The following is a 23,471-nucleotide window of genomic DNA, read 5'->3' on the forward strand; positions in this document are numbered from 1 at the left end:
AATTAAAACACATTTTCATTCTGCTTTGTGACGTATCACATAGTATCAGGGAGGGTCTCTAGCTGAGTGTTCTCACTCGATGATGGATGGAGCTGGTGGGAGCTGAAACATGATATTATTGGTTAATATTATTTTTCTTTATGGTAATGTAATAAAAAAAATCAGAAGACAAGCAAAAGTCATTCTACTTTGATCAAAGATTATGGGAAAACAAGAACATTGTCTGTTCTGGTATAGTTATGATATGATATACTGAGCTTGAAATGACATAAACTAACAAGGCAAAAAAGGTCAGTTTTAATTTCAGGTTGTCTTTAATTGAAAGTAACAGTAAAAGTCAAACGTTAATAGCAAACCTAATAGGAAGATGTCAGAAAGTGGCAAGGTGTCCCTAAACTTTTGATGGACATGTATATCTGAAGGGTGGTGATTAATTATACAAGTTTAAAGAACTCCTAATACACTTAGCCACGCTCAGGCTTCTGTGACCTCTGTGTCCCTTTCAGTCGTGCTGAGGGTCCTGCCGCCTGATTGTCTGTCTCGAGTAAATGTCTCCTCCAGAGTGGTTTGACTTTAGCTTACACAATAGTACTTAATGCAAATTGCAGTCACGCACATTCCTCCCCTTGAGCTCCTACGGCTCCTCTTTGGCTGTCCCCCTCTTCTCATCTCTCATAGGCTGCCCCCAAGTGTGTTTGGCCCTTTGGTGCTTCAGTCCGCAGGTTGTTGTCCAGCCATCACACACTATTTGCTCCAGCCCAGATAAACGAGGCCTTGATGAGGGAGCTACAGAAGTCTATTAGACAGCTAAACACATTATCCCCCATTGTCCCAACCACAGAGAAAGCTGATGTAGGCAGTGTTAGCGGGCTGTAAGCTGGACACTTCTCTCCCCAGTCAGACTGGCTCATTCAAATGAGTGACTTAGAATCAGCTAATTTTGATAATGCAGTGCCACCATTTGGGAATATGGTGAGCAGAAGGCTAATTGTCATGTAATGAGTTAAAAGCCTGTTGTTGTGACTCGTCTGGTGCACCAGCAGGGTGGTAGTAATGGAAGCTGAATAAGAAAGAAAAAAAAGAGTAACAGCGCCTCCTTCTGGTCAAAATCAGTGCTTGAGATTTTTGTTCGCTCCCTCTGCTGATTTGTGTGTTCAACTCATTGTAATCATTTTTGTATTCATTTTATTGTAATATACACCACTTTAAATTCATTGTTTCAAAAAATGTTATTCTACTTCTGTCATCTCATAAGATGCACCATGACAGTTTTGCATTTATATTTTATATTTATATTAATACATATTATGAAAAAAAAATAATTTAATTTGTTTATTTTATTTTATTTTTTTATTTTTGGCCCAGTTTAATTTTTTTTTAAATACTCTATTGGCTTCGTTCATACAAAGCACTTTAAATTCACTTTAAACATAAGATATTCTACATACCAGTGGTCTCTAAATCTCTTCTTGTCCATGTACCAGGTGTGTTAGCTACACCTTTTGTAACATATACATTGCAAGACAATATTACAGTGTCATGGTTTATAGGCTTCTATGACTGTATGAATTTCTCTAAAAGTACTAAAAAAGTTTAAATGAAAAGTAAGAAGCTAAGTTTGTGTTCCGTCATTGGTTGAGGGAGTGGGGTCTTAGGCAGCTTTCTAGTGGGTTAAATCAGACAGCTTTGACCTGCAGTCTCCACTTTGAGCAGCCCTGGTTTATTGTTTATACGTACTGTATTGTTTTCAGCTTGTTCTTCATTGTTGCTAAAACATCAACAATTTAAATATTACTGTTCTTGCAGTTTCTCAAGATACATCATTGCAATTTGCACTTATGTTTGGATTGCATGATATCACAATTTTAGAATTGTTAAGTTCAGTTTTTATTCATATAATTTTGGAAAGACCTATTTGAGTTATTGACCGGTGCTAATATTAACAATTATAATGTCTTACAAGGCGTTTTTTTAAGTATGGCTAGCATATTGTGAGTAATTGAAGGCTGACAGACTTCAGCGATTGTGAAACCACCGTCATTACAATTCAGGTTAAAGTCAGTTTCTAACCCTATGCGATCAACAGGGAGCATGAGGTACACACACTGTGTGTGCGTGTTTGGCAGCCTGGGCCTCCGGTCAGAGGCTGTGCTTGTTAGCCATGGTGGCCCTCTGCGTGACAGAGAGAGGGTGTGTTCTCACGGCAGGCACTAATGAGGACAGCCCTGTGTGTCCCCACAGGACCCTTCAGGATAGAGGGCCATGCTGCTGCTTGCCTGCAGACTAGCACTTCTAGTGCACACTGCTGCTTTTAATCACCCTCTGAATTACTTAAAGACATCTTAATCTGTGCCATAATCATCCAAGTAGAGAAAGCTGCTCCTAACATCACTGTAACACACACTGAAAAAGGGTAATTCCCAAAAACATATGTATATTACTGAAAGTCATACACAAGTTTGGATGGCCTGGTCACATTACATCATTTTTTGAGTGAAAAAAAGTTAACACTTCTTCTATAGAGAACACGTCTGCACGTTTTAATACACAATTACAGTTTATTTTTCCAATACGTTAAATATCCCACATCATGGAAAACCAATATTTTTTGTGGAATAAAAAAGTTGGATATAGTATGTAGACATTGCTAGTTTCAGAACCTAAAACTCACTCTCAGTCCCGACAGTCCAGGCATGGAAACAAAGCCGCCTGTTTTATTGTTTTTGTGATGTCACCCATTCAGCCTACAGTGGTTTAACCCCACTGAAGTTATAAGCAGTGTTTCAGGCTGGACTGCTTTTTGAATGAGGCATAATACAGGCAACGAAACAGAACAGAGCTCATTTACGTGTATCAGCCTAAAACAAGTACAGCCTATTTAATTGTAAGGCATAATAACTGGTTGGAAAAGGATTATGTAAAATGAATTAGGGCTGTTGTTGATAGATAAAAACATGAAGTGGGCCTCAGGGAAAAAAATCAACATAATGTAGAATGTGGGTTCTTGAAACTCCAATTGTGCAGTAAAAGGGCAGAAAAATCTTAACTTATTTTCACTTAGAAAAGCAACACGACATTTGATTTGGGATGTTCAAAACTTTTGTATACCACTGTGTAAAGATAAAGATGTTGCACAGAATTGTAAAACCTATTATGTCTTGCAGAGTCAGAACCTACTGATGTCCTTGAGCATTGTCTTTATTTGTGCTCAAGCCAGTGAGCCTCTTTTGTAATACAGATTATGTTCTTGGACTGTGTGCATCAACTCTTATTTTCTGTTTAGATATTCAAGAAAGGTATAACAGTTTCAGCTCAGTATTGAGAGGGGGGAAAAAAGAAGTGATATTGGTGATACTCCCATCGGTCTTCAGGGGGTCTTTTGTTTGCAGTCTGTCATATAAAACACTGTCAATGATCAGAATTAGACATCTGAGTACAGAGTAAAGGGAACAGAGAGGGGTGTGGCATATGCTATGTGCACAACCACACTCTAACCAATATGAGGCAAACCAATCTGTTCAGTACATTATTATGCTGTACAAACGGAACAGGGTAGAAATGGGTTTGATGTTTGAGTTGATGTAAAATATTATTCATCTAAGTTATTTATTCTGCCTTACACTGGTTCATTAAGTATTAGATTGAGTTGAATGAAACCAGTTAATAACCACACAAAGTCATTATTGACGAACCATTTTTACAGTGTAGAGCTCTCTAGAATTAAGATGTTTGAACACAGTAAATATGCAAAATTGAATTGAATCACTTCTGAATTAAAAGTTGTATCAAACCTGAAATTATGTGCCGTTAAACCTGTAGATGTGTGGAATAAAATCCCAGCATGTAACTGTTATTTGAGCAATGCTTCCCTCAGTCTAAAAATAGTCACAGAGTGTTTGTGAGAGGGAGGTTTTTGTTAACAGGTAGAGCGCCCCCTAAAGGCTAGCACTGAGGAGTGAAAATGATGAATGAAAAGTCAGAGGCTGCAGGCGTATTGCTTACTGCTGTGAAGGCTAAATTGATGTTAGCTTAGGCTCCATATCAAGACTGCATAGTAGAGAATTTATTACTCAGCAGTCTTTCTCAGCTTTCTTTTCCTTTTCTTTTCCTTCTCCTTCTCTTCTTGCCTCTTCTGAAATCCTTCGCCTCGGTCTGTGGCTTTGGGCAGAGGACTTGTTATTTTTGCTCTTCAAATAAAAAGCTTTTAATGTGAACTCTGGCTTTTATGGGTGATTTGAAGTGTGTCTTTTTTCAAAGATGTGGCCATGCTGGCTTTAAGACAGATCCTGGTGGAGAACTGATTTGCCTGTTGCACCCAGCTCACAGGCCACATTTGTGCTAGCAGTACTTTATGTGTCTGCTTCTTAATTCTAACTCTGTCTGACAGAGAGATTCTAATCCTACATGAACTTATTCTAAGGCTTTAATGCATCAGAGGGTTGCTGACTGGTGTGGCCCTGTAGCTGTAGCAGCACAGAGGTAGACTTTTGTTTTACATTTCAAGACAGGAGTGGAATAGTGTTGTTGCTAAGCACGTTGCAGGCCATCATCCTGAAGCAGCGATGGCCTGGTGGATCAGGTGGCTCTTCTGAAGCCTATTTGAGTTCCTATCAGAATGGGCTAAGCTTGTGTTGACCTGCTCTCTCTCTCTCTCTCTCTTTCTCAGACAGGTCAGCTGATCCAGGAAAAACTCTGGCGCTAACGGCTAGTGGAGACCCAGGTGTGTAGCTCATTTTTATCATTTCAGTCCATCTTTCTCACTCTATCTTCAGTCCATCCACTCCAGAGTCCAGTACATTAAACCTCACTCATTCAGTCCGTAACTGAATTTTTTCGCTCCATGACTTATTCAATCAGTCATTTAATGTACAAGCAGTCAGTGATCAGGACAGTTAGTCCAGTCTTGCTTAAGCCTGTTTAAACATTCAGGGAAGGTTTTTCAGGCCCAAATTAAGCATAAAGGACATTCAGTGGAGTGTCACTGCGGATAGTCATTTAGGAGAACTGGCCCACAGTCTGTATTGGTTGGTTAGATAAAATACTGATAGCTTCAGTAACATGTAAGTGACCAGGAAGGTTACAACCGTAATATTTGTACCAGTATGCCAGAACTAAGTGCAGATAGTGGTACGTACATACAGTGCAAAGCATTTTACCTGAAGTGTACTTGAACGGCTGAGTCAGGGATGCAGAAAATGAATCCAGTTTGGTAGGAATGACCGGTCTCTTGGGGATAGCCAGTAGCCTATTATTAAAATGTCCAACCACATCCAAATCAGTGCAAAATGTGAGGACTAGTACCACTGATTAGTCACCACACTACAATGCACAATATCAAACGTAGAAAACTTTCATTTTATTTGTTAAAACAGCTTGGCCAACTTTTTTACTTGCATATGTTTAAATATGCTTAAATGTCAGTATTCAGACTTTCACTCAAGCATATTTTCCCACCGTACTTTCACTTTTATATCCCACGTTTTTCTTGTATTTTATTTTTTCTACTCTGAGGTCCACTTATAACATTTGTGTGGATTGATGCGTCAAACATGGTCACAGTTCATTTTTACGTGACCGTTTTTCAACTTCTCTCTATCCCTTGGAATTAAACAGGCTGTTTTTGTTGCTGTGCCTTTAAGACTGATGTAACATATATGATCTGTGTTGTGATTGACTGCCCTCTATGTGCTTCATTCAAAAAGCAGTCAGGGCTGGAACACGACTTGTAACTATAGCCCCGCCCACTCATATTAAAGGGCTGTGGGCTGAATAGGTGGATATATGCGATTATACAACAGTTAGTTCCGTTCACGCAAGCTGATTGGTTGAGAAGCATTCTAACTGTGCTGATATTTTGCCATTACATCACAGGTTTTTCACAAACACTGTATCACTTTGACAGCTGTAGGAGACGCTGAAGCAATTTGAACGTTTTCACTTCTTACTTTGCCACAAACAGAAAATGGATACTTTTAAGATCACATTTGACCGACAGCCAATTTGGTCAGACTCTGAAGATGAGACTACGCTAAATTCCGAAACAGCCCAGTTTATTAATTTCTTACTTTATTTATTTAACTGTTGTATAAAAGCAATAGAACACTCGAGGTTGTGTGTTATCGTGAATAACATCACGTGATGCTATGTCGCGATAACACACTCCCTCTCGTGTTCTATTGCTTAAATGACTTGGTTCTTGTGACATCACAGAACCAGTTCATTCAAAACAGGCTGTTCGTACAGCAAATTTTTCATATATGGACCATATGGACAGGGTAGTGAATGGTACATATTGACAAAAAAAAAAGCAAGGGACATTCAGTTTCCCATGATATGGGCCCTTTAACTAAGTAATATTTTGACTAACTAATGTCACAAAGTACTTTCACTTAAGTATAATTTCTCTGTACTTTTTCCACCAATTATTTCACATTTAGTTTTGCCTGTTGAAAGCTGCATATTAGAATGCAGTGTTGCTTGCGAATTATATTCGCTTCTTGCACAAATTCAGATTTAAGTCTTAAAAAGCGAGTATGTTTTTCAGTAAAACAGTCAGTTGATATTACAACAATGTAATAAATGTTTGGCTTTTCACTTTTATATGATCAGCATATCTTTGATTAAAAAAGTAATGAAAAGTTTGCGTATTGCGTTTCACCTTTCCTAAAGTTATGAGTTGTTCATGATCTGGCTTGTAATCTTCTCCATAATTTACCACTTCAAAGTTAAACGCATATATGTGACTTGAGAAGCTGGAGGTATGACTTTGCACTTTGTCTTCATTCTGCTTGTAGCAGCACCTCAACATTTTGCGCATACCACTACATCATTCTCTTATTCTGTCTTATTTCATCTTATAAAAGCAGATTATACAAGGTTTGAAACATTGCGTAGAATTACTGCTTGCTTTCTGGGGCACTCCTGATGAGTCAGTGGTGTATGTGCTGCATGCTGTAACAGCGTGCTCCCTACACCCCCTCATCTGCCCCACATGCCATGAAGGGCATTTAAGGTAATAAAGCAGCACCTTCTTTGACCATTAGGGGGAGTTGGAGAGCTCTAACTTAAGTAGGTTACACACTCAGCTTAAGAGATTGGTGACTGAAAAAGAAAATGCAGCTCTTAAAATAAAGCAGCAAAGTCACGATGTGTACTAAATGTCTAAATATCATGTGTGAAGGTTTTGCTGCAGTGCAGAGATTAAAGATGCCTGTTGAACAGAGCATCAGAGTCTCAGCAGTGTAGTCGGTATAACTTACAAAACAAGCTTAGTCATTAAGTATTTATTTAGTCTTTTCTTAGATGTGCCTGAAATCAAGTACTTCTGTGGAGTGCTAGCCACTTTTAGTGCAAGGGGTGTGTTCTGGGAATCACAGTGGAATGGAGTATTTACCCTGATTATGGACAAGAACCACAGATGTATGCCCTATGAATTAGTTCCAAAGTCCACTCATATATTTTGTCAAAATTCTCTCATTTCAGTTTAAAGTGGGGAGTCCTGATCTTGGGTGAAGCTTACATAAGCAGTACCCTTACTAGTCACAAGGCTGATGAGGTTTGTCCCAGACATGATCTCAAGTGAAAGCTAACAATCAAGCGATAGCTTACCTAGGAAGCATAACTGAGCTATCAAACTAGCCCATCTGTTGTCTGTTCATGCAACCAGTCATGCCAGCATTTTATCTGTCCATTCATTTGTTTGTGCATTTGTTTGTGCATCTGTCTGACCATTTTTAAGGCATGTTTTATCACATTTGTCTTTTTTCCTCATTCAAACTTTTCTGGATGTTTTTTATAACATTCCATTTTAGTATCATAAAAATACTTTTAATATTTTACTCTGTGCCCCCTGTGACTTTAAGATGAGTGTGTGAAAGTAGGCTATCATGCTTAAAGTACTCAAATAGTCTGCGAGGACACAGGAAGAAACACACAGCTAATGTCACAATGTGAGCTTGTGCTATTTTAGGATAGATTTGTCTTAGAATCGGATCAGATTCTTTCTTATTTCCCTCCGAAATCCAATCCAGCGTTTTCTGCTATTTCTGATAAATGAAGTTTGAAATGTTGCGCTCATCAGTTTCAGGATGCTGTACATAGTGGAAGTGGTGGAGCTGTCAGTGCAGTTTGAAATTTTGAAAAAGAATGAGCAGCGCACCAAGCAAGGCCACCACTATTTATAACCAAAATGTTTGTTTTTAAAATTGGCTTTTTGCATCGCATGGAAATTTGTCATTTTTGATTATTGCAAAACATTAGTGTTCAATGCTAAGTGGTGCTGTGCCCAAAATCCAGACACTACATACTAAAATAGCTTTTTGTAAGAATATAGTGATGCATGAACTGAGACTTAGGGCTTATCGTATTATGCTATCTTGTAAAACATGGCAGTGGCCTACCTTGTGTATATTTAATAAAAAATTTTTTTTGTTATGTGTTTTTGTTGTATTCGGTTGTCTCCTCTCATGTTCTTTTTTTACATATCTGGAGTCTTGTCTTACTTTTCTCTTCATTTCTATTCAACTTTATTGTCATTATACATATACAGGGATACAGTACAACAAAACACGTTCAGGCTACATCTCTGGTGCATAAACATTAAGACAGGGACATGATTGGTCTGTGGTGATTAACCCAGTGCAGTAACTTACTTTGACCAAAAGATGGCACCATAGTTTTGTTGTGGACTGGAGGTGTTGATAAGATTGAGGCAGTGGAACAGTAACCGACCAAGCATACAGGATTGCTTTTGGAATGGCTCTGAAATATATTTAATTTGGATTTTATTGCTACTTTTATAGACCTTGGCCTCTTTCTGCCTGGCCTTGGAACATTGTTAATAAAAAACATGAACCTTTTCTCGTAGTGTGCAGAATGTGATGAAAAATGGTGAGCAACTCATATAAAAACTGTGACATGGCACAGGGTATATATATCTGTATTATGTTCAGTTATTATTGTGACAGTGTTGAGATTAGTTTTACTGTATTACAGTTGTTTATTTATTATTTATTACAGATGTATTACAGTCATCTCTTATGTATTATTTGATTTGTTTATGTTCTGAAATTGTGTGTTGGTGTTTATGATTTGGTCTTGTTTTTTGTGATTTGGTCCTCATGATTTATGATTTTGTTTTGAAACTTTCAGGATATTGAGTCATTTTTTCACATTCTGCTTCCCTGAATCTCTCTCTGTCTTAATATGAAGCCTCAGCGTAGAGTGAATTTCTTCTGTGAAGGAAGGGTCTCGTGTGAGCTGCACTGGGCAGCAGCGTACCCTCTCAGTTTATGAGTGTGTGTTAGGCGCTAAAGCAGTTTGGAGCTGTGATATACACTTTCAACAAAGAGAATATGGTATAGGAGTCTCCTTCAGCAGCAGCTGTGCCGAGGCTTTTCTTTAGTAAGTTTCAGCTTCTTATGGATATTTCATGTAAGGGAGGCATTTTACAGTGGAGAAGAGTCTGGACACTTAGTTCAGTTAAACGTCAACTTTGTGTTAACACAACTCTTGGGAAACATCAAATGAATGTGTTGTGTTGACTGGCAAAATAAGCAACAGAAACAGCTGAACTCTTTACATAAAGAAATGTAATAAATAATGCGATACATTTAAATGAAATAAAATAATATATTGAATAAAATGCGTTTATTACTAGATTGCATGAGATATTGATCCACTATGGGGTTCATGTGCGGCTCTCAGTAGTTCTAGGAGAAATGGCAGTCTCTTTGATTCCTGGTGTAATGGGATGCTCCATGGTTCTAGTAGAGATGGTGTTCTGTGGTTCTAAGAGAAATATTGCTCTCAATGGTGATGGGAGTGGTATGTTCTCTGTGGTTCTAAGAGAAATAATGTTCTCTGTGGTTCTAGGAGACAAGGTGCTCTCTGTCAGAGGTCGTATTCTCTATGATTATAGGTCAGTGGTTCTCAAACTGGTCTTCAGGGCCCCCTAAACAGTCCACCTTTTAATCCCTATGCATTGTGAGTTAGGTTGGAGAAACAATGTGGGCTGTTTGAGGGCCACCGTTCTAGGAGGCATGGTGTTCTGTAAATTATGATCTCTATGAGATCTATGAGCGATGGTCTTCTGTGAGAGGTGGTGTTCTCTATGGTTCTAGGAGACGTGGTGTGCTCTGTGAGATTTGGTATGCTTTTTGGTTTTAGTAGTGATGGTGTTCTCTGTGGCTGCAGGACAGATCGGCCTGTCATTTCTTTACAGATTACTGGAGCTTAACTGGACTCAGTGGAGCTTAGAGGACATCAGACAGACTCTCCATAGAGCTCCCTGCCTACCAGTAACCACTAAAGACTGCATTGGAACACATACACAGTAGACAGGAACTGTTTCAACTAAATACATTTGTGAGGTCTTTGGATGTGGAGGTTGACAGAATAGCATCAGACAAGGCAAACCTTTCAAGTGTTATTCATTATTTTTTATAGTATTATGGAGTTATGGAGTATTTTATAGTATTATGGAGAGGCTGCTGATAAGCTGCTATACGCAGTAGTTGCACTGATTTAAAAAAACTCCAGGGGCATGGCTGATTTGAACAAGAAATGAAAAGCACACACATCTACGTAACTCCTTTAGTAGGTGCATGTGTGGTTTGCCCTTATCGTAACAGTAATCTGAAGAATAGCTGAAATATCCAAGCATATACAGCTGGAATTTAAATAGTATCAAGTCACATCACAAAATGACATCAACCCCTTTAATGCAACTATTTCTACCTTTTAGGCTGCTGTTCTCCTTTAATAATGTAAATTCTCAGTACTGTCACTGCATAAATGTTACAATCTGCAATTTTAGCAAGCAAACATATGCATTAGAATATACGTAACAATCTTTCTGTCAACATTTTAGTGCGCACGCTTAAAAATAAAAATCAGTAGTAAGCTCTTAGTGATCTGAAATCTGTTCTGAATGTGTAAGCAAGCTCACTTACAGAGTACCATAGTGCATCCATCTGTAAAGACAGCTTCATGCTTCTTTTACTTGTTGATAGAAACACTGTAGTGCACAGAAAGCTCCAATTCCAGATGCTGGTCCATTTTGTGGTCAAAGTGGATATAGCTGTACCCCAACTTGACCAATCTGACCATTCTAATAAGTTAAAGGGGACATCGTCAAGGTCTCTGAATGTATCTCCAATGACAGGCTCGGTAGGATAATCTAAAGAGGAATTTTTAATTCTTTTTTGACTGGACATCCTCAAATTGAGCCCTGGCTATTGTCCAGCAAGCAGTGTAGAGAAAGAGAGAGAAAATTCCAGTCCCTCCCTTCTGAGCTGAGCCCTGAAAACACTCTGAGCAGTCTGCTCTCTCTCTGCTTGTCTTTTGATTCCACCGTTTACCGAGTCCTGGGTGGTTGGGAGGGGGAGCAGCGGACCACGTGCGTGTATGCCTACGCATGGAGCACGTGTGTGTTGGTTAGAAGCGCTCGGGGAGAGTGGGGTTGTTCACACCTCCAGCGAGTGTGTCAGGAAGAGGAGCAGTAGAGGAAGCTGGTGTTAGTGTATAAGGGCCGGTCACTCATGGCTCTGCTGCTGGACTGCCCGCCCTGCATGGGTGCCTACTACTGCCTGATGAGGACCAGGGTCAAGAGGAGGCGCAAGAAACGCTCTGAGCGCAAAGGTCAGCTACTCGCACACTCATACAGCGGAGGACTAGAGAGACTGTCCTTCCACATTAATCCTCAGTAGCGCTTGCTTTTTTGGGAGTGGTGGAAAGCAGACAGGGTTTAATGGGTTGTGCAGTATGTGGTGTAGAGATGTACTAATGTGTTGCATGCGGCTCTGTCTGGCTGTATTAGACGTGCTTGGAAGAAAGTTGAACTTGACATTCAGCAGCTACAAGGATGGAGCATTATGATATTTTGGTATTTAACGTTTAGTTGGTTGGGTGCAGATACATGAGCAAAGAAAGTGACAAGAAATAGTCTGATGCTGTACATCGTAACATACTGTTGGACCGTTTGTCCCTAGAAGGATCTGTAAGACGTGTTTAAAAATGAGTTCACATGTGTCCTTTAAGTACTTTTTTAAAACTTATTTTTAGTTCAATAGGAAGTTTATTCCGCACCGTCACTGTCCAAAAAAAAAGTATGTCAATGTATTGGCAATTTATATTTTTCTTTGTTTCTTGAAAAATTGTTATTTTGGAGATGCTTGTTTTTCTTTGGACCACAATGATATGTTAAGGTTAATATTTTACATTATTTTTATTATACTGAATCTTTATTTTACTAAAGATGATCACGAGTTATAGTATTATTGCTGTATTATAACGACGAGAACAGCGCTAATAAAATCATCTCAACACTCTTTTAGCACCAAAAATCAACCATAAATAAATAAACATGAAGGTATCACCCTCACTACTGCAGTTTATTGTTCAGGTTATAATTGTACACACATGCATTGTCATTGCACATGCATTGCAGTGAGATGCACAAAAAGATGGTGATTCTTCATGGTTATCATAATTAATTAAGAATTTGGAATAATGTGTTTCATTAAAAATCTTATCATTAAAAATACTAATCGGCCCATCCTTGAGCAGCTACTAGATTCCATGCCGGGAGAAAGTGCAATGACAGCTACTAAAGTTATGGCTAGTGTATTGAGTTCATATGCTGTGGGAGTATAGTGTAGTAATTGTTGTCTTTAAGTCCTCTCTCCTTGGGTTAGTGCCTTCAGCTAAGGCATGCAAGTCAAACTCCCTCAACACTTGACAACCTTTAAATCTCTACACCTACGGCTCCACATTATTTGACCCGATATTATATTCTAAAACAGAATTCACTTGCTGCAGTGCTCTTGGCTCTTGGTTGGAGCCTTTCAGTCAGTCATGGGACAGACTATGATTGTGTATGACTGATGAATCACTATGGGGATCTGCTATAAAGACAGGATCTCCAGTGACAGCCTTGCCTGTGCTTGAACTGCCATCGAATCCATTAGGCTACATGAGAACGCTCTTGCTTTTCAAGGTACACACTGTGATTTATACATCAACAAAGTGCTCACCCTGTCACTCAGATTGTTGTGAAAGAGCTTGGAGGTATGTTTTAGTCCAGTTCACAGACTAAGTTCTAAAAACAATGCAGAAACATTTTCTGAAATTAACGTTTTTACATGGGTAAAGGTATAAGTGTTCCAGTTCATACATGACAGTCATCAAAAAGATATAAGTATGTTCTGCACAGCATCTGTATAGTGTTTGTGGGTTGGTTAAATATTTGAGAGTAGCTTTTTTTGTGATAGATGGCTCTTGAACTGTTTAAAATAGATTTAGAGTGGTCCGCTGGGATTACTCTGATTGGTCAGGCTCAGAATTAGAAGGTATCATGGTGTATGAAACCATATCAGGGCTTTAACTATGTTAAGCTATGGCTGGCTTTTTTAATTTATATTCATATTGTGTCTTAAATTTGACTAAAATTACTATGTTGTTTGATAGTGAGCAGAAAATTTTGTGAATTTGTATTTGTTTTTGTTTGATTTTTGTTTGAATTCATATTAGTTTGTTAGGTGTTTTTATTAGTAGTTTATTTCCATTATGATTTTGCATTTATTATACAAACATCGGGCCACCTTGTGTGTGGAGAATGACCATAGAACAGCCACAAGAGAATTCAAACATGAAAGACACAGTTTATAGTGCACTATTTCTGTAATAGTGAGTGAATCAGCACACAGCATGTGTCGTGAAGCCCTCTCTCCTTAAGTTATATTCAAGCAGTGCATGCAGGTGGGATGCAGGGTAGATCATATTTCTGTCATTATCACAGTGGGACTTTACACGATAAACACATTGTTAAATTACCTGCACGTGCAATTCCAGAGTGATGTAAACATGCGAAGTGGTGGGGAGACAGCGTTAAAATCAGCAAGTGCTTCCCTGTGCTGGACTTCAATTATATTCCGTTGTATGGAGTGTGAGAACTTAACTGTTCAACTAAATGGCCAGTTACAAAACACAAATGACCTCAAAAACTGCTTTATCCTGAACTTGTAGCCTGTAATGATATTTCACATCCACACTATTTTGATCATTTATCGCTTTTCATATTGTCTTTTGATGTTGTTTAATACCCATATCCTGCAGCCCTAGCATGCCAGTAAAGCCTATTCCTCAGTGAGCAATATATAAATCTCTATGAATCTTGGAAACTTGTTATTTAATATAATATTCTGAAACAGAATTAATTTGATGTGATGCCTTGAACTTGTTCTCTGATATTCCACCCAAATCCCACACTGTCACTTCATGCCTTTAGAATATCAGGATTTTCCACAGGACTAAAAATCACAGTAGAGGAAAAAAATATAATATCTTGACATTTTTTAAGACATTTTTTTTCTGAGACATGGTCTGCATGATGATAATTAGTTTTTCTGGGGTTTGAGAAGTTGGAACAGTGGCATCATGTAAGAAATACTATCAATTATGAGGATCATTTTTATTCAGACTTTCACGTGCTTCATATACTACACAGCCCAGGACTAATTATACTGTCTTTGTCTTTGTAATGAAACCTGCAGGTGGGTAGTGTTTTTCAAATACTTGCAGTCCATGATATGTTCAGAAAAGCGTGTTGTGACCTAATTTATCTCACTAATGATACAGTTTCATCATATTGCCCACCCGTAAATCTCTGCGAAAGTTGTGTTGTTTGAACGGAGCTTGCCAATCAGGTGCAGTGAGTGGAAGCAGTAGGTACTGGTCAGATAGAGTGAGTGATTTTCCTCCTGCTGGCTGATGCTCTGCAGGGTTGGCCGGGCCTCTGTGAGTGTGTGTATGCGGCTGTGTGGGATTAGCGGGGAGCACAGCGGAGGCTGCAGGCACTGAGCTGTGCTTTTAGAAAAGTGTTTACTGCACGTTAGCCATTTACCTTCCCACACAGCCCCTCTGCAGCAGCCTCGCTGAAAATCCTGAGGTGCTGAAATAGCATTTTGAGCCCAGCTCGCAGCCCTAATGCTGCATGGCAACTTAAGAGCACTGTCACAGATGGTAGTGTGCCTTCTGCCTGTATCAGCTCATACCAGGACACAGGAGAGAGAGGCAGAGGAGCATGGACTTCTCCATTAATGTGATTCACTCAAACAGCCATGTCTCACAGTAATTCCCTCACAGACCTGACAGGACAGCGGCACATGTTTCAGAGTTTTGTCATTCAGCCGTGCTGTCTTTTGCGTCTTTCTGAGTTTTGCGTCACTCAGATTAATGTTACACTCTTCAAATTAAGGTTTCTAAAAGGCTCCCTGCCTGGATGTGCAGTTCCAGGAAAAACTCGTATTGGTGTGGACACTTTACATTATGCAGAGGTTCTTTAAACTTTCAAAAAGTTCTTCACATGCACATCTCCATCTACTGAAAGGTTCTTTAGGGAATCAAAAAGGGATGCACTGAAATTTCATTTAAAAATGGCCAAAAGTGGCTAAGAAGCCTAAAATTTTGGCCAAAAAGACTGAAAATATTAAATAGGACTACAGCAAAGTGTCAAATGTAACACTTAGGAAATCATTTGAATGATGAAGACAGCGACAAATGGCGATTATTTTTTTTTCTTTGTGCTGGTCAACGCAGACACAAACAGTTTGAGTGGCAACAATTCAACAGTGGAAGCTAAAGTCTGAGTGGAACTGCCACAATTTCTACCAAGGATATTAGACAAACAGTTCATCACGGTTCATTCTATGTATCAAGAAAGGCTATGATGCTCAGGAACTTGTCCAGTACAGGTTTGATACAGTTTGAAAAAAACTTGCCACTTGATACACAGCAAAACAGAAGCATGCTAGCATGCTGACACCATCTGTAGCCACAGGTTTTGAAATGATTGATGAAATAATTTTGAAAGATTCACAAACGACAGTGTTCAAAATTCTGTTTTTGGTCATTTCAGTACATCACTACAAAGTAGTTACTGTATGACAGCAACTGTTTTTCACACTTTTTTTCCCCCAATTTTCTCCCCAATTTAGTCATATCCAATTCCACCCACTAGTTAGGACTCCGTTAGGACACATGATACAACCAGCGCTAGGAAGGCGAAGGCTAGCACAGACAGGGAGAAGTGGGGCTATCCTACCCACCCAGAAAGATTTTGGACTCCTGGCCACGGATGGCTGTAGCATCACAAACTGGCGATGTCCTGATGATAGGGCCAGTGCTTATACTGTTGTGCCATTCAGGAGCCTTCTTTTACACCTTTTTAAGAGTGAATAGGCAAGAACACTAGCCAGAGGGACAAGTTTGATATTAGGATGTATCAAAATGCTGAAACAAAGGCATGAAAAACACCCCTGTCAATTACAGATAGGTGAAGTATTCCAATCAGAAAAGCAACGCATGCAGTTCGTCTCTCGGTGCCTGGAGAGGGTTCTTGGAGCCAGAAGCCTCTCCATTGGGCTGCTGATGACATGTGAAATGAAGAGCAGGACCAGTTTCTGCACAGCCAGCAGAATGGCGGAAATGAGCTGTTTCAGATGGCCTGGATATTAACAGTGACGTGGCTCTCTCTGACAAAAGTCTCTAAAGAGCTGCACAACACTTTATAAAGTTATAAAACAGTGCATAAACTGTAGAGCAGGGTTCTTCAGTTCTGGTGCTAGAGTGCCAGTGTCCAACAGCGTCCAGTGATTTCAACCCATCTGTTATTTGGGAGATTTAGTGGGTGTGTTTGGGCAGGGAAATTACCAAATTGTGTTAGACCCGGACCTTCAAAGACTGGGAGTGTAGAACCCTCTTATAGAGGATTAATACTGTAAATTCAGTGCCATTCAGAACAAAACTTTGTATCTCCAAAATGATAACTTTACGGGAAAATTAAAAAACATACTTTACTTTTAATGTAAGTCAATGAAACCGGACTTTTTTCCAATTCATTTTGGGCCATTTCTTTTGGTTCATTCATCATGAAATTTACACACAATGAAAAGGCCAACAGGCATTTTCAAATTGTCAAAAACTGAAAAACAACAAAAATGAAGATACAAGGTTTTGTCCCGACAACAGTGATTTATTTAGCCTAAATAGTATTTATTTTCTCTGTGTATGTTTCTAAAAGTGGGGCTCAAATTTCAGCTGTCAAGAGCATCATTAATTTTCTGCTGACAAAGAACTAAAAAGTCAGTGAATTTCCCTAATGATGCGGCTTGAGAATTCACTCACAGCTTGAGTGTTTCATCTCTTCCAGGGATGAATTTCATAATGGTTGATTGTTTCTGTCAGGCTGTCTGACATTCTTAAGCTGTGGGGAGTGCCCGAAGCCTTGATCTGGCATTTCATATTCGTTTCCCGTCTTTAGCACAGATGTCATCAAAGGTTTGTTGTGAACCAGAAGCTCAGAAATACTTTTATTACTTGTCTTATTAATTATAATTAGAAATTATTTGACTTCTTGTCTTGATTTGTTAATTAATTAACAAGTAATTATCCTTTCTGAGGCCGCTCTTGTCAAATGCCACTCCGGAAGATGTCGTCTGAGCGGTATCCCGCTCGGCGCCCTCCTGAAAGAGACGTCTGCATATTCATCAGGGCAAACAAAGCCAGCCCTCTTTGTTGATTAAGACGACTTGGTTATTGTGTTGCTGTCGTCTTGCGGGCGAAGGCTGAACAATGCAGCGCTGCTCTGTTGTAGGAGGGAATTAGCTGGGTCACACGAGCGCTGCATTAACAGGGCCTAATTAGGCTTGATTAGCATGCTGCATAAAGGAGGCTGGGTGATGCAGGGACTATTGTAGTGGAACAGTCCTTAGAGAGCATTGCATGTGCGTGTGTGCGAGTGAAAGATCCGCCCTTGGAGGTGGATGCGACGTGTTGCAGTCAGCCTCATTAAGCACGCAGGCTGTGTGGTCTGAATGGCCTCTAATGTGTCCGATGGGTAAATAACTCTTAGACAAACAAAGCGTCCCACCCACTGATAATGACATGCCTGCAGTCTCTTCTCCCACCTTCACACAGATCTCATAGATGGACTATGGGACAGCTGCTTGTCTAAGACACTTATCTTTTATTGCTTTCAGAAAAAAAAAAATCAGTCCATTTTAGGGCTGTACTATGTGGATATGGCCTGCATCATTTTCACCAAAATAATTTACTTTTGTGGGATTATATTCACCAGAACACTCACAGAAACACTCTGCAATATCAGCTTGCAAAGGTCAGTATTGCTATAACGATTTGTGTTGGCCTTGTCCATTGAACTCCATTGAATTATTTCTCTGTTGCTCATTTAATAGCAATACACAGGTGGATAATTCGAACTACATTGCAGTAGTGGATTACTTTTTTTTTCCTTCATTCCTCCCATCCTTCCATCCAGCCATCTTTCTTCTTTCTTTTTTTCTATGTACATTATCAGAATCGTCCTTTATGCAGCTATAAAGCCTCCCAGCATTGGACGGGGAGCAGTGAAACGGCATCCTCTGGAGTGATGTAACATCATATCTTAGGGATGATCCCTAACAAATCATTCAGCATCAGTACCTGATCTCCTTAAAGCTTTTGTGGCTGAATGCAGTCAGATCCTAACAGCAATGTCCCAACATCTAGTGTAAAACCTTCCCACAAGAGTAGAGGCTGCAGAAAACACTCTTGATTTTAGAGGATACACTGATGAGCATGTATCTGCAAACGTTTGGACAAAGTACTGTGCACAAGTCAGAGACCACCATTCATTACTTACTTTCCAGTTATTCATTTTTCAGGAGATATTTTTGAGGAGATAAGACAGTCCACTTGCATAAGGAAGGGAAAGTCAAAGGAAAGTAAGGGTTAAAAAACAGGACCTTCCAAATCTGGAGTTCCACTCTTACTTCAGATCTGAAAAAAATCTACCAGTGTTTTTGTCCATCCTTCCTTGCATATGAAATATTGCTGTAGATCTGAAAGGCTGTGTAGCTTTCATAAAGCCCTTACTGAGAAAAGGAAATAGACAATAAAGAATAAAATTTGCAAATCAAACAAAAAAGCTGCTGGTGTATTTAGGACAATGGACTGACCTTCCCCGAGTCCAGACTTCAACATTGTTGAAAATATTTGGAATTACTTGATCATGAGAAGCAGAAGGTGCAACCAACTTCTAAGACTGAATTTTGGAGGTGTAGAAAAATATCCCTGCCAATCTCTTTGGAAAACTGGAAAAAAAAAAAAACTCAAAAAGAATAGAAGCTGTAATAAAGATGAAGATGGACAAACTAAATACTGAAAAAACTGAAAATAGATTTAGTTATTGAAGCTTCTGTGTAATTTTCTGTTAAATGTTATACTTTCTACTTTTTTTCGTGGGGCTAAAAATGAATTATTTGTACATAATGGCTGTAAGCAAATGAAGGGTGGTCTCTGACTTTTGCACAGTACTGTATAGTGTAATATAGCAATTAGGAACCTGAATAGGTAGCAGCTTAATAGTGCTGGGATGTGTGTGTGTGTGTGTGTGTGTGTGTGTGTGTGTGTGTGTGTGTGTTGCCCTCCTTATCTCCCTTTGACCTTTTAGATCGTCCGCACACCTGCCTGCCTATCAACATTACCTTCAAACCTGCTAATAACCCAGCCACAGGGTGTGAAATTCAGCACACACACATACATCTTTCTCCTGGTGTGAGGATATTAGAGGAACTGACCTGGCCTTGAATGTGAAGTACAGTGATAGTCATCTGTTGTGAGTGGTGGGTGCACTGAGGCGGAGAGAATGTGAGAGAGAGAGCAAGAGAGAGCGAGCATGACTGATACATAGGACTGAAGCTATCAATCCCTCCCTGTTTACTGTGTGAAGCTAGAAAATGCCAGAAATTCAGCACATTTGAACACCAAAAGGTGCTTTTGCACCTATGTGGTCTAATGCGAACCTATCAAACTTTTTGTTTAGTTCAGTCAATTTTGATGTGTGACAAAACATGTGACACGTGACCCGTACGTGTAAACAGCTGAACAAGGTCCGAGCAATAACATAGCATTTAGTCACAGACTGCAGAAATTATTTTTAACAGATTGCACCAGACATCACAGACTTGAATCCCACCAACCGATCATTGAGAAGTAGAGATCAAATACGGCTGTGGGTGGACTATTGAGCAAGAAACGTTTCTTTTAGCCGTGGTTGCATTAAAGATGCACATAACTCAAATTTAAGCTTTTTATTGACAAGAGAACAGGTTAAAATGCAGATTCCAGTCATCAGCAAAATGCTAAATATCAGATCCTGTTTACCAGCCAGGCCGATAATCGTTCGACCCCTAGTGTGAAACCAATTAAACCAAATGAAAAAGTGCACAAAGACCAAACTCTAGCGCAGACGTAAACAAGTGTAGTAGTGCAAAAACAGCTTCCTCTACACTCATTTTTTTATGGACATTGTGGACTGTGTGCCTCATTACAAGGCTTTGTAGTTGTTTGTCAGCCAGCCAAGGCAAAGGCTTTTGGACACAGAGAGAGCTGCCCTTCACTTTTTTGTGTTGGTGAGTGAGTGGCAGTGGGTTTGCTACCTCTACTGAATCTTCTTGTGAATGAAACGACTGTATGAATAGATTGTATTGCACAGTGCTGGAGTGGATGACAGTGTTTCCTCTGTGAGCTGTGAAATGCTACCAGTGTTGTCATGTATCAGTGTTGCAGTGTCATCAAATATACATGGGGCCTTAGTAGTCACATCATGCAGAATTATTTTTAACATACTCTGAGTACACTATACATATAAATATTCCAAGCTTTACATTCTCCTCACATTCATTTTCCAAAACTGCAGTTGTGATTTCATTTACATCCAAAGAATTCATGTTCAAGCACATTCTTTACATTTCATACTTGGCAGAAATAATTAGTGTATATTTCTGTAGAAATTGATTTTGAATTATTTTATGTACAATACTTCGTTATACTTACACACAAAATGCTGCTAGGAGTGTTGAGCCCAAAGTAAAGCCCAAAGGTATCTGCTTTTGATTATTAGGGCTTGAAGAATGCTTTAAGAAGTTGAATGCTTATGTCTGCAACCATCCATTATGGTGAGCTGGTTTCCAACCAAGATAAAATAACAAAAATGAAACACCACACTTGAGTTTCACATCTTTTATTGTTCTCTATCCAGCGATACAACACCATATTTCAAGAAAACCATCTTAGACTAATATTTCAGTTTTCAAAAAGCTGTTTTTTCAAGATCCCAGAAATTCTGCAGTTGGAACTTTGAGACTAGACGCTGGAAGACTAGAGCCAGACCGCTCCTCCAGCCCAGAAAGCTTAGTTTTTTGATTTGAGTGTATTGAATTTCAAGTTTTACGTCAATACAACTTGAGACAAATTATTGTCCTGTTAACTTACTAAGTTTTTAAATTAAAGCACTGTAGTAACACTTTTCTGACCAAGACCAGTAGTCAAGCAGTAGTACAGATGTGAAAAGATTTTGAGTGAAAGATTTCCATTGGCTCAGCACAACTCTGTCCCTGCTGACCTTCGTAGACCTCAACAGAGAGCTGCTTCTCACACTTATCCTCATTCGGGCGCCGGTAAGATCGCTTATTGCATTCTAGATCCTAATGGAAAAGGTTATCTGGACCTGCTTTGTGAAGTTTGATATCTCCGCTGCAGAAGGCTGTCAAAATCCAAACAGTTGCAATTTGAAGAGTTGCTTGTCTAGATAGTTCACAGGTTTTACCTATTCTGCAGTGCTAGACTGTCTGAAATTAAGTTGGGTTTTTTGTCCTTTTACATAAAAGCAGTATGACCTTCTTTAAAGTGGCTTTGCATTATTTAGTTACAGGGTCAGTCTGGACTAAAGGTCTGCTGCCTGACCAGAGCCCAGTGGAACCTGACAAAAGTCAGTTTTTTGAGTCAGTTTTTCACATGCACAACCACTGTGTTCAAGGTCGAGTTTTTTTTTTTTTTCTTCTAATGAGTGATGCGGACATTTTGCCCACTCTCACACATTTTCTCTTGCACATGCATGCGCTCTTTCTAGTACAGTCTAGTATGTATATAACAAAACTTACTGTTACTGTTACTGTCTTACTGTTTGCTATGATTTTAGACGTCTTCATTAAAAAAACATTATGACCTGAATGTTACATCAGATGAAAAGCACGCTGCAGCTACAACTTGTAATAATATTTTATGATTTGATAGCAAGAGGACTGGCACATCATGCCTTCAGCACAATTGCTGTGGATCCAGCTGTTCCACAGCAAATGTTAGTGTCAACATAGTGCCTCGTATCATTTAAGTGAGTGTCAGCTACAGCAGAAGCTCAGCTGTTGGATAACTCTGTAGAGTTACTTCAGCCCATTTTCTGTGATCAGCTCAGACGCTTCATAACAAAGCAAATCACTATAAAAGCATGAGAGATGGTTCAAACACGTTGGGGTTTCAGATTTCACAGTAGCAGGTGGGCCTGCTTGGATCTCAAAGTAATGGGTACGAGTCATGTTCAGGCTTCAGTTTCCTGCCCTTGCAGACTTCTAGTCTGGACCCTCTGAGTAATGAGGGCTTGCTCATGGTCTCTATGCCAGCTCAGGCAAACCTTGACCACTGTGGTACAACTATATTCTTTTTGAAACACATCCTTTGGATCCATGTTTGTTCAAGAGTGTTGCACTATTTGCCCCTGTCATAAATGCAGAACCTTGCTGACCTTCAGTAAAATTATAGTTAAACATTTTGTTGAGCAGATTTAGCTTTATAGGAAAATATGGCCATCTGACACAATTTGCTTGGAATTTACATCTCTAGGATGCATTAACAAAAAATGTTCCTTAAACTCCTAAGATGATGAAACTTTGCATATCTTTGCTAAATCCTCTGCTGCAGTTTCTAGGCTGAAGTTATGAAATTCTGCTCAGAGTTCATATAAAGTTCACATATCTGCAGTCAGTTTCCAGCCTAATACCCAGCTTCAGAGCAGCTTCTCGTAGTCTAAACGACCGAGACTAGACTAAACTGAGGTCAGGAAAGGTTATTCAATCGCAGTTTCAGGCCCTTTGTTTACTAATGTGAAAAGAGGCTATTTGCCTCTCAGAAAGTGACCGCAAATGGCACTCTTGCTAAATCCCCTACTTTCCCCTCAGTGCAGCTCTGTAAATGTCCCTCCATTCGTCTCATTTATTAAACAGACATTTCTATGTGTGCGTAGTGATTAGTCGCCATTGCCCTCTCCTGATGGTCTTTCAGTGGGAAGGCAGCAGCAGGGTGCATCCGCGGCAGCCGTTCTTCTCTCCTTTTCCCCACCACTCATTTATCAAGCGTTAGAAATCAGGAGCCACTTTGTCAAAGCGTTCTGTCGCTCGCTTTTGTGTGGGGGAAACACCTAAATGCATTTGAAGTCTGAAAAACCTGCAATTTGCTGCGAGGTGAAATCGGTGTTGGCAGACTAATTCAGATTCGTTATTGGCCATTAAAGTGCAGAAATTGAATAATGGAGCCGGAGTTTTTTGGCGGCAGGCGGCTTGCGCGCTGCCAGCCAGGCG

At 39.5% G+C, this 23,471-nt stretch overlaps 1 protein-coding gene across 2 annotated transcripts in view; it reads left to right on the forward strand.

Moving 5' to 3' along the window:
• The window catches only part of adarb1b (adenosine deaminase RNA specific B1b), a 165,351-nt gene that overhangs the window by 92,032 nt on the left and 49,848 nt on the right, over window positions 1-23,471 (forward strand). For both annotated transcript variants that reach the window (XR_005007194.1, XM_036569365.1), the window contains exon 4: window positions 4,667-4,720. The gene's annotated coding sequence lies outside the window, so the exon portion shown is untranslated. The remainder of the gene's footprint in view (window positions 1-4,666; window positions 4,721-23,471) is intronic.

This window comes from Colossoma macropomum, unplaced genomic scaffold, assembly GCF_904425465.1.
Source record: "Colossoma macropomum unplaced genomic scaffold, Colossoma_macropomum, whole genome shotgun sequence".
Classification (NCBI taxonomy): Eukaryota; Metazoa; Chordata; class Actinopteri; order Characiformes; family Serrasalmidae; genus Colossoma; species Colossoma macropomum.